General features: G+C 43.6%; 1 protein-coding gene across 2 annotated transcripts in view; it reads right to left on the minus strand.

Annotated features, from left to right (window-relative positions):
• Nucleotides 1–11,197, minus strand: part of TMEM94 (transmembrane protein 94) — a 2,655,014-nt gene that overhangs the window by 149,764 nt on the left and 2,494,053 nt on the right. The gene's annotated exons all lie outside the window — the stretch shown is intronic.

Genomic DNA, 11,197 nt, shown 5'->3' on the forward strand with positions numbered 1-11,197 from the left:
TCATTTTAAAAAATGCTGGGTGGGGTTTGCCAAATCTATCTATTCAGTGTTGTCTAGCTTATCAAGGCAAGATTATACCATAAAAATGAAGTTAACTGAAGTAGAGTGGTTTTGCATTCAGAGACAGAAGCAGCATTTTATGATGGGTTTGTTGTATATTATTTTGTCGGTGATATGTTGGCAAGTTCTTTGCTAGTCTGCCATAATGCTTGAGGTTAACAAAAACAGACAATTTCCTATTTCTAACATGCAACTTTGGCTGTATTCATGACTAATCTACATGCTTTTCTAAGACTGCTGTATTCTTGGTGCAATACAGTATTGGGTTCAGATCTTCCAGGCTTTATCTATCTGTTTCATCAAATAAATGACATTTATCATCAACAAAGGATAGCAGGGCCTTTTAGTCTCCTAACTGTTTCAGGGAGCACAAGCCTGAATTGCTTGTGAACTAGTCTGCGAAATAATATACTAGAACTTAATTAGGATTATTTTCAGTATACAATGGGGACTAGTCAATGCTATCCAGAATATGAAGTAGCTCTGGTTCTTTTGTTTTAGGGAAAGATCTGTCTATGACCATTGAAGGTGGTTTATTTTGTGTTTTCAGTGAAATAAATGGAACTGTGGAGTACATGAACCAATTTACATCCATGTCCCATGTGGCTCAGAAAGTAAAGTTGTGTACACTTACCATAAATGCAGATGCTAGAGTGTATTCACTGTTGCAGTCATCACATTTGGTTTATCCCTGCCAGGGTAGGCCTCAGCCGGCCTGAATTCCAGAGACTTAGTATTTCTGCGTTGGTTGCTGTCACTTGAGGACTGATGTCAGGTCGTCAATAGTATAAAGTAAAGCAGCCAACGCCATTACATCAGTTTTTCTTGCCCTAACCTATCAGGAGTCCCCAAGTAGGAGGCCAGGTTCTGGTGGGATAACCCAACCAGTGGAAAATAAATACCAGTATGTCACTTGTAAGGAAAGAGAAGAAAGGGGCATGAAGGGAGGGAAACCAGGACTGGAACAGTGAATACACTTGAACATCTACATTTATGGTAAGTGTACACAACTGTACTATGTTCTTCGTGTTTCACTGTTGTAGTCATCACATTTATGTTGATTCCCAAAGCTGAGGAAATGGGTGGAGGCAGTCAAGGAAACTAGGGGCTGGCTAGGATGCCCTGCATGACTGCAGAGGCAAACCCTGCCCTGGATTTGGAGAAGAGAGGTAGGTGGTAATGCTTGGTAAAAGTGTGAACAGATGTCCAGGTGCCAGCCTCCAGGATGTCTCTGGTGAGGACACCTCTGAGGAAAACTGCAGAGGTGGAGGCTGCTCTGGTGGAGTCTGTGCTGACCCCTTGGGGGAGGCTTTCCATGCTGTTTGTAGCAGAAATGGATGCAGTGTGCTATCCCCATTTGGAAATGGTTTGTTTGGAGACGGCTTTGTTCTACCCCTGTAGCAAAGCTAACCAGCAATTGATCAGACTTTCTGAAGGCTTTAGTCCTGTCTAGATAGAATCTGAGCTGTCTGTGCACATCTAGAGAGTGCAGAATCCTTTCCCCCTTGTTCTGCGGATTAGGAAAAAAGGTGGACAAATGAATGGATTGGTTGAGAGCCACACTGGATACCACCCTGGGCATGAAAGATGGGTTAGTTCTGAGGGATACCGTGTCTGCATGGAAGATGATGAAGGGTTCCCACAGCCATGAGTGCTTGCAGCTCAGGGACTCTTCTGGCTGAAGTGATGGCTAGAAGGAATGCTATCTTCCAGGAGAAAAATTTTGGCTCTGCTGAAGCTGGTTTGATAGGGGGTACGGTGAGTTTTTCCAATATAAAGTTAAGGTCCCAAGCTGGTGTTGGTACCCTTCTGGGTGGCCTCAAGTTGCTAGCCCCTCTTAGGAACTGTTTGATCAAAGGGTGTGAGAAAAAGGGCTGTTCAGTGGGAAAATGAGCAGAAATAGCAGAGGCATGAATTTTTATAGAGGAGAAAGAGAGGCCTCTTTGTAGTAGGTCAACTAAGTAATCCAGGATGAGAGGTAGGGAGGGCTGTGCCATATTGGCTCCCTTAGCCTGGATCCAGGTGCAGAACATTTTCCATTTATCAGCATAAGACTTTCTGGTGCTAGGACATCTGGCCTCATGGAGTTCGGGGTTAGCGAATAAGCCAAGCTGCCAAACTGAGTGTCTGCAATTGGGGATGCATGAATTCCCCTTCGCTCTGGGTCAGGAGGTTTAGAATCTGAGAAAGATGTCATGGAGGCAGCGGGGACAGGCTGCGCAGCAAGGGGTACCAGTGTTGCCAGGGCCAGTCTGGAGCTATAAGAATGGTCCTTGGTTTTTCCTCCCTTATTTTGAGCAGTACTCTGGGGTTGAGAGGTAGGGGAGGAAAGGTATATACTGACCCAGGGGAAGGATAGGGCATCCAATTTCCAAGCCATGCAGTGATGCTCCCTAGTGCAGAATTTTCTGAGCTGATGGTTGGTGTGGGAGGCAAAGAGGTCAACCTTCGGGGTTCCCCATTTCTGAGTTATTAGGGTGACGGTACATCTGTTAAGTTGCCACTCGTATGGGTCCAGAAGGTATCTGCTTAATTGGTCTGCCAGAGTTGAGAGAGCCTGGTAGGAACTGTGCTAACAGGTGTAGTTGCATGGCAGAGGCTGTGTGCCCAAGGGTCATGGCTAGCCTGGACAGAGGGTAGGAGTGAGTCCCTCCCTGCTTGTTGGTGTACCACATTACAGTGGTGTGTACCACATTACAGTGGTGTTGTCTGATTTGATAAGGAGAGCCCCTGGAGAGAGAAGGGGCTTGAAAGCTATCAAGGCGTGCTACACAGCCATCATCCCTTTTTGACTGATGTGCAGAGGGACTTGCTGTTGGCCCTGTATGCACCTGCCATTCAGTTGAGCACCCCAAGCATAGTCTGATGCATCTGTGGTGAGGGTCTGGGTGGTGGGGGGGTGAGGAGAAAGGCAGTCCCTTGTTAAGGGAGCATGCTGTTGCCCACCAAAGAAAATCTTTTCTGAGGCAAGGAATTATAGGTAGAAGAGTTTCCAGGTCTTGAGAGTGTTGACACCAAAGGCTCTTTAGGTACCATTGAAGTTTCCTCATATGCAGTCTGGCATAGGAATGAGTAGTATGCAAGATACCATGAACCCCAGAGCTTGCAGGATCTTCCTTGCAGATAGCTGGGGCCTGGTGGCTAGTTGAGAGAAGTAGGCTGTCAGGAAAATGTGTTTCTCTGGTGTAAGGTATGCCATCTGGGATGCTGTGTCCAGATTTGCTCCCAGAAGATTATCCTTTGGGTAGGCACCTGTTTAAATTTCTTTTCATTGCTTGTGTACCCTAGGGAGGTTAGTAGGGCAAAGGCCAGGTGTTTGAGTAGCTTTTTCTGGCTGTCTGCCTGAATAAGGCAGTTAGTCTAAGTATGGGTAAATCTGAATATTTCTTTGTCTGCAAAAGGCAATGGCTGGAGCCAGACATTTTGTGAAAACTCTGGGAGCAATAGATAAGCCAAAGGGAAGCGCAGAGAACTGAAAGTGTTGAGATTCTACCCCGAAGCGGAGATATTTCCTGCATGACTCCCTGACAGGAATGTGGAGGTAAGCCTCTTTTAGATCTAGGGCGGCTAGGCAAGCATCCTTGGAGAGCATGGGTAGCAACTGTTGGAGAGTGAGCATTTTGAATTTTGAGATCACCAGAAAGATGTTTAGAATGGATAAATCGAGGATGGGGCACCAGGTGCCCTCTTTTCTGGGCGCCAGAAAAAGTCTGGAGTAGAAACCTTGACCTATCTGTTCTGCAGAAACGTGCTCTACTGCTCTCATAGAGAGCAGGGAAAGGATTTGCTTTTGACCCTCTGCCCACTGATTTGGTAGTAGATTTGGGAACCCTTTTGGGGTTGGAAGGGTGTGGAAGGAAAATTTGTAACCCTGACACACAATGTTCAGAACCCAGTGGTCCTTGGTAATCGTGGCCCTGGTGCTTGAGTGAAAGGAGAGTTTTCCTCCTAGGAGTAAGTGAAGGTGGGCAGAGGGAGGGGGTGGAGGAGGTGATTCATTGTGAGTTCTTACCATAAGGGGGTGGGCTTAGAACTCCCTGGTTTCTAAGTGGAGGTAGTCCACTGCTTAGATCTCTGCATTCCCTGTGGCTGCTGTCTGGGGGGGGGTCTGCTTCCACGGGGCCTAGGCTGGGCTGGTTTACTGGGAGCAGGAAAGGACCAGTGTTTGGGGGGGCAATGCTTGCTGAACCTAGGGGACTGGACCTGCAAGAAATCCTTAACTCTTTACATAGATTTTGTTTTTTCTTCCATCTTTTTAAGACCACTTCTGCCTTAGTTCCAAATAAGTTATCTTTGTGCAAGGGGGCATCCAACAATTTAGATTTGACATGGTCAGGCAGGGGCTATTCCTTAAGCCATGCATGCCTTCTAATGACAGATCCAGTGACTGCTGCCCTGCAAGAAGCTTCTAGGGCATCAAAACCACAGTGCAAGGTGTGGTAGTTACCTGACTTGCAGAATGCATTAACTCTTGTAAATCTTTAGATTCTGCCCAAAAAGGAAAGGAAGACTTTTTATGTTTAAGGAGTTCCAAGGTATGTTGCTGAAATTTCAGCATATGGAACTGACAGTTTAGTGCCCTGATAGCAAGAGAAGCTGAGGTGTATACTTTTTTACCCCATCTGTCCAATGCTCGGGAATCCCTGTCTGAGGGGGTGGGATTCTTAGCAGAGGTTGCTTTAATCCCTTTAGGCCCTTGAGATACGACCTCAGGGTCAGCTGTAGGATTTTTAAAAAGATATTTGTGAGAGTCAGGGACTCTATAGTGCCTGTCTGGTTTTCTGGGAGCAGGAGGGAGGGCATCAGTTGTCAAGCTGGATTTGAGGAAAGCATCCTCCATAACATCCAGGACTGGGGGAATGGCCAATGGTTTGTGTTGTGGAAGATCTAGGAATTCCCTGAGTCTCTTCATAGACTGAGGGTAGTCCTGACTCTCCCATTGTAAATGCTCCCTTAAGGTATGCAGGATTTCCCAAAGGAAAAATCCTCTGTGGGGAGGCTGAAGGAATGGAATCCTCTGCATCAGAATCCTCATATGTGGAGAGGGGTTGCGTGTCTTCATATTCTGATGCATCAGCTTCATCTGACTCCTGTTCAGACAAAACTACAGGGGACAGATCTCTTTTCCTTTTGGAGGGGGTAACTTGACTTCCCCTGATCAGCATAACAAGGTCTTCGCCATTTTAAGCATTTGAGACTGAGGCAAGGTGGCAGGCGGCTGAGAGTGGGTCGTCGGTTTCTGGGTGTGGTTCATACCCTGGACCTAAGAAACTTGGTCGTTTTTGAAAGATCGGTATTAGTGAAAGAAGACTTTGTTTTTTGTCGAGATTTGGTAGTGAGAAGGACTTCCTCAGAAGCCAATGCCTGCTCAGCGGCTCCTGCCCCTTCCAAGGTAGAGACGACCACAGGATCCTTAGTCGAAGAAGAGTTTTGCAGCACACTGGACTCTGAAAGGGTCGTGGTAGCGGCCTGTGAATCCACAGAAGTGGGCATCAGGGACTGTGAAAGTGCCTCACTGAGTACCAGAGAACTGACGACTAGCTTAACGAAAGTGTCGTCGGTAGGTTTGGAACAGTGCAGTCTGTCTCTGTCTTTATCTTTACGTTTTTTTCAGATCATCTGCTGTTGGATGGCTTACCGAAGCCATATCGGAATTCAAAGACTGTAAGCGAAAATATCTGGCTACAATAAGGGCCCGATGATGGATAGTTCTGGCATTGAACAAAGCACAGAATGGACAATGGGGGATGTCGTGGTCTGGGCCTAAACAAGTGATGCAGTAAGAGAGGAAGTCTCGGTGTGGTATTTGCTTTCCACAGGCGAGACAATGAACTTTTTCTGATATTGGTTAGTGCAAGAAAAAAGGATCCCCAATGGGCTTTTTGGCTTTAGAAGACTTCAACTTCAATTTGGTAGACGAAATTCAGGTAGCGGTCGACTGGCACTCGTGCAAACTGCTTCTGATTCGGGCTCCATAGCAAGAAAGACTGATGTAATGGCATTGGCTGCTTTACTTTATACTACTGATGACCTGATGTCAGTCCTCAAGTGACAACAACCGATGCAGAAATACTAAGTCTCTGGTACTCGGGCAGGCCGAGGGCTACCCTGACAGGGATAACCCAAATGTGATGGCTGCAACAGTGAAACACGAAGAACATCTGGATCAAGTAGTGAGTGTTTATGACTGGTCCTTTTCAGATGGATCAATATGGTTGAGGTAGTGCCCTACACAGACCTGGGTTCACTTGTGACATTTAAATTGTAGCCAGCTATCATAATGCTCTATGAAATATCTTTAAGGTACATGTAATTTATTATATTTTCAATTTCTGTCTGATATGGAGAAAGGTATGTAGAATACGCTAAAGTGGTTATGTATGGTATTCTATGGTTACGTGTGTTCCAATCCAGCTGGAAGACAAGATTAACCAGTGTGACATTTTGTATGTTTAGAATGGCTTTCCCCTCATGATCTTATGCCTGTATTTCATTCAAAATGACTTATGGAATTATCTCCAATACAAGCAGATGAGCAAAAGTAATTATTTTGCCAAGATTCGGTAACACCAGTGTGTGTGGTTGGTGGATTTGGAGCCATACCTCAAGTACTGCCCAACTGGTAATAATGCGGGAGAAATCCAACAGTGCAATTATTAAGTATTTATAAGGTGATCTACAGTGTTTTGAGTCAGATGGACAACAATGCAGGATGTAAGTTTGGTGGACTGGTTGGCAAAATGAGCCTATCTACCACCCTCTGCTTCTCTAAATAAATTCAAATCACTCATCAATAACATCCTTAACTGTCCCAAAAATATAATCATTCTAGGTTACATCACTTTTAATTATCTTGGCCTCTTTCATCTGACATGTGTACTTTCCTAGCAGATATATGTCCCCTTCAACTCATAAAAGAACCAAGAAGACCTAACCATGGGTCCTCCAAACACTCCACACTTGACCTGATTTTTATAAACATACCAACCTAAACATTCTGCCACGATCACTAACAGAACACTGCCCAATCACCTCTACAGTTTTCAACCACCCTGTAAAACTACCATCAATATCAAAAGCCTTCAGATACTCAGAACCTTTCTCGCAGCCCACAACTGAAGCCACACGGCTCCTTACATGACCCTAAACAGCAGCTGTAAGCCTAACCAAGTTTTTACTCCAACTGCAAGACAAATTCTTCCCACTTACCCAAGGATTTATAAACCCACCAAAACTGAATGGATATCGACTGAACTCAAATATCTTTTAAATTCTAAGGGATGGAGCAGTCAAAAATGGAAACAGAACTTCACAACTGACAAGAGCACCTCCTTTATAGTCTTGCGTAACTCAGCCAAGAAGTCCATCAGAAAGCACAAAGAAATCTCCAAACAAACAAAAAAAATACCCTCTTACATTCTCCCAAACACTTTTAGAAAAGAGGTTAACTTACTTAGGGGAAGAACATTTCCTTATATCATCATGTCTAGAAACACCATTCAGTGTGGTACAGCAAAACGTTCTCCAGAAGATTACCATAAAGAATTTAACAATCTCCCATCAATAATTCATATCTCCCACAGATCACATATTGCCCATCCCGCCACCATTCATTCCTCTCTTCCACGTCAAATGCATACGTCCCAAAGAAGTCTCTATTTTAGTTGAAAATATCTCCACTTCACACCTCCTGGATCTGGCAACTTAAACCTCTAATTCATATATCACAGCAGAGAGCTTCTATGTCTTCCCTCTCATCCACCTGCATAATCTATGTCTCACACAAAATATCATTCCACAGTTTTGGAAAACTGCTATAATTAAATACCTCCTAAAGCAAACCAACCCAAAACATACCTCTCATAGCCATCCAATTATCCATCATGCCAATTATGGGCAAAATTCTTGAAAAGACAGTCTACACCTAACTCTTCTTCTACACCTAGGAGTACCACCTGTTCTTCTACAAACAGCATGGATTCTGGGCTGGATGAAGTACTATGACATCACTTTGATTAATAACTGATGACATCCCGCTAAACTCTTCACAGTGACCTCCTTACAGGTGCCATGTTTATACTCTTGCCAAAGCATTTGACCTCATTGGCCACTATCTTCTCCAAAAAAAACTAAATGAAACTGGTATAAGTACAGACACCCTCCCTTTTTTTAAAAACGTCCTCACGGACAGACACTTCAGAGTTAAAAATAGGATCCTCCCAATCAGAATCTGCACCCATTACCAAAGGCTTACTACAAGGATCCATTCTTGCCCCTCCTCTTCTCCATATTCATTAACAAACTTTCTTGTGACCTCCTTATCGCTCATTTATCCCCTATGCTGATGATACGATAGGTTCATAGGTGTGTATTAGGCTAATGGCCCTGGGGCCTTTACAAGTCTAGCCCATAGGATTAACCTGGCATTGTGCCACCCGACCTTAGTTCCTAGTACCTCTATCGAGTAAAGCCACTAGAGTGATCCCTGGGGTGAATTTTCTATTTCACATTCACTCATCTAGATTTCTCTTAAAGAGGGCCAGTGAGGTGCTATGCTTGACATGTATGGGAAGTCTATTCCATAGCATGGGGAGTCTCTGGGTTATGAATCTGTCCCTCCAACATGTTGTGTTGATTGTGGTAATGAGGTTGAGGTCTCTGGAGCGTGTGGTGCGGAGGGATTAGGATTTCTTTAGATATAGCATTTCTAACAGAGGTGGGTCAGACATGGCTTTATAAGTCAAGCAGAGGTCGCCTCTAAGTAGGCGATATGAAACAGAGAATATTTGGAGTTTGTTTAGTCTGTCCGTATAGGACAAACGTTTAAAGTCTAGGATACTCTTTGTGAGGTACTTTTGCGGTCTCTCCAGTTGCTGCAGGTGTTTAGTGAGGTACATGCCAAATGGGGCACTGTACTCAATGATTGGCCTAATGAGGGAAGAGTAAAGGGAGACAATGATCTCTTTCTTCCTGGATGCAAAACCCTTAGTAATGAGATGTGCCACATTGGACTTTCTGACCAAAGTGGCAATGTGGTAGTCAAAAGAGAGGTTGCTATTAACCTGTGTTCCCAGATGTCTTATAACACCTTCTGTGTTCAGTGGAATCATTCACTGATCAGGTCACTCTCACAATAGCATTCAATGCCAGATCAAGTCAGACTTGCATGAGTTCCACCAATGGCTCATAAACCATAAACTACTTCTCAACCCCACCAAGACCAAAACTATGCTTTTTAGGACTCCACAGAAAATTCACCAAGCACCTGACTAAATATCTTTAACCTACACAACCATTCCAAAGACAAAACCCCCACCTTCAAATACCTAGAACTATGACTTTATCAGTCACTAAACTTCCATTTCCACATAGTCAACAAGAGCCAAAATAAACTCCCTCCTCTTCCAGGCCACAAGCAGCTCCCCTTTTCTATCCCGACCAGCTGGAACAGCTACTGGCAAAGGAGTTCTCCTTTCTCAACTTGAGTATGGGCTTCCAATTTTTACTTCTACCTCCAGTAAAACATTGTTACACACCAAACTATGTCTAACATAATCTGCCAATCCATTACAGTGATGCTTACAGACATGTGATTTTGTATCACCCTAGAAAAAGCCAAAAGGCTATCTATAATACAAAGATCTAACTTACATTTAGGATCACAGCTCTACAAACCACTCCAATTCAACACATTTACTCCCCATGCAGCTAGACATCACGAAAAAGAACTCCTCAAACAACTTGAGATACTACTCATATGCCATACCAATTCACACTACCCCTAAAACCAAACTCCACAACACAGCACATGCTTTTTCCTCTCAGGCATCTACTTTTGGCAAGCTCTCCTCATCAACATTAAGGAAATCAACACATTCCAAATTCAGAATCTAACTCAAAAGCACATCTTCATCCAAGCCAAATACTTCTGCAACAACTCAGGACGTATCACTTAACCCTTCTCCTTCCAGAGTCTCTTCTCCTCTCTTTCACAATTCACTGAAGACTGACCTATTTTAGAAATGAATATACATATTCTACATTACACTCTGCTTGATTGCACATTGCACTGTGCTTGTTCACTGGAATGTACATACACAGTTTTTTTTCTATGTAATCACTCTGAACTATTCTGTTACTGCTTACATTTCTGCATTTTTTGTTTGTGAAATGTTTTGTATTTTACCCAGCTGATATTAAAATAGACCAATAATGACCAGTGCATTACCCCAGTAAACAAATACAAATAAAATAAATTAAATAAATTAAGCAGACAGATGAACTGTCAATGTAGCAAAGCATGCTTGAAAATAAATGGCTGCAATCTGGCAGAAATAGCTGAATTACAGAGGGTAAGAAGAGTGGGGACAGAAAGGTGAAGATAATATGTACACTAGATTAAACACAAAGGGGAAAATATTTATAATCGGTACCTAAGAAAGATAAGCACAGATTAAATACATAGGGATGGGCTTTAAACTACTGAAACAGGTGAGAAACTGAAGTCATCTTTTAGGACCGCAAAGAAACTGTGCCCCTGTGGAGCAACAGGTGAGGAATTAGTGATCTGCTCTCACCTACTGCAAGATAAACAGACACTGAAGCAAAGAAAATGAGCTAATACCCTGTATCACCAGGTGAGATCTGTATCAAACTATCTGTTCTTTGCTGCTCCTAGGTAAAACAGGTGCTGAAGTGAAAGGAAAGATGTGCATCAAAGAGAGATCCATTCTCTGCTGTTGCCAGGTAAAGTAGATGATAAAGTAAAAGGGAAGAACAACCCTATAACCTCATGCCACCATGGAAGACAGAAGAATGTGTACTGCAAACAGGATGTGGACAGAAAGGCAAGTCCTTATCTGCTGCTTGGCTGTTAGCACAGTAAGACAGCAGTAGTATAGACTGGGGCAGAGTAAATTGGGATACTACTTTCATCTGAACATTTCAGTAGGAATCGAATGGGTAGAATGGTCAGGATTAATAGTTCTGATTTATCAATAAACACTACTATTTAGCGGTCATGAGCAAATATTCTTTGCTGAAACAGGATATTGCAAAGTGATGTGTGGCCTGGAGGGGGGTTTCTGCTATCTGGTTGCTATACTAGGATTACCATCTAAAAATATTTCACCCTGAC

Source organism: Protopterus annectens, chromosome 10.part0 (genome assembly GCF_019279795.1).
Source record: "Protopterus annectens isolate FY-2018-M chromosome 10.part0, PAN1.0, whole genome shotgun sequence".
In the NCBI taxonomy this organism is placed as follows: Eukaryota; Metazoa; Chordata; order Ceratodontiformes; family Protopteridae; genus Protopterus; species Protopterus annectens.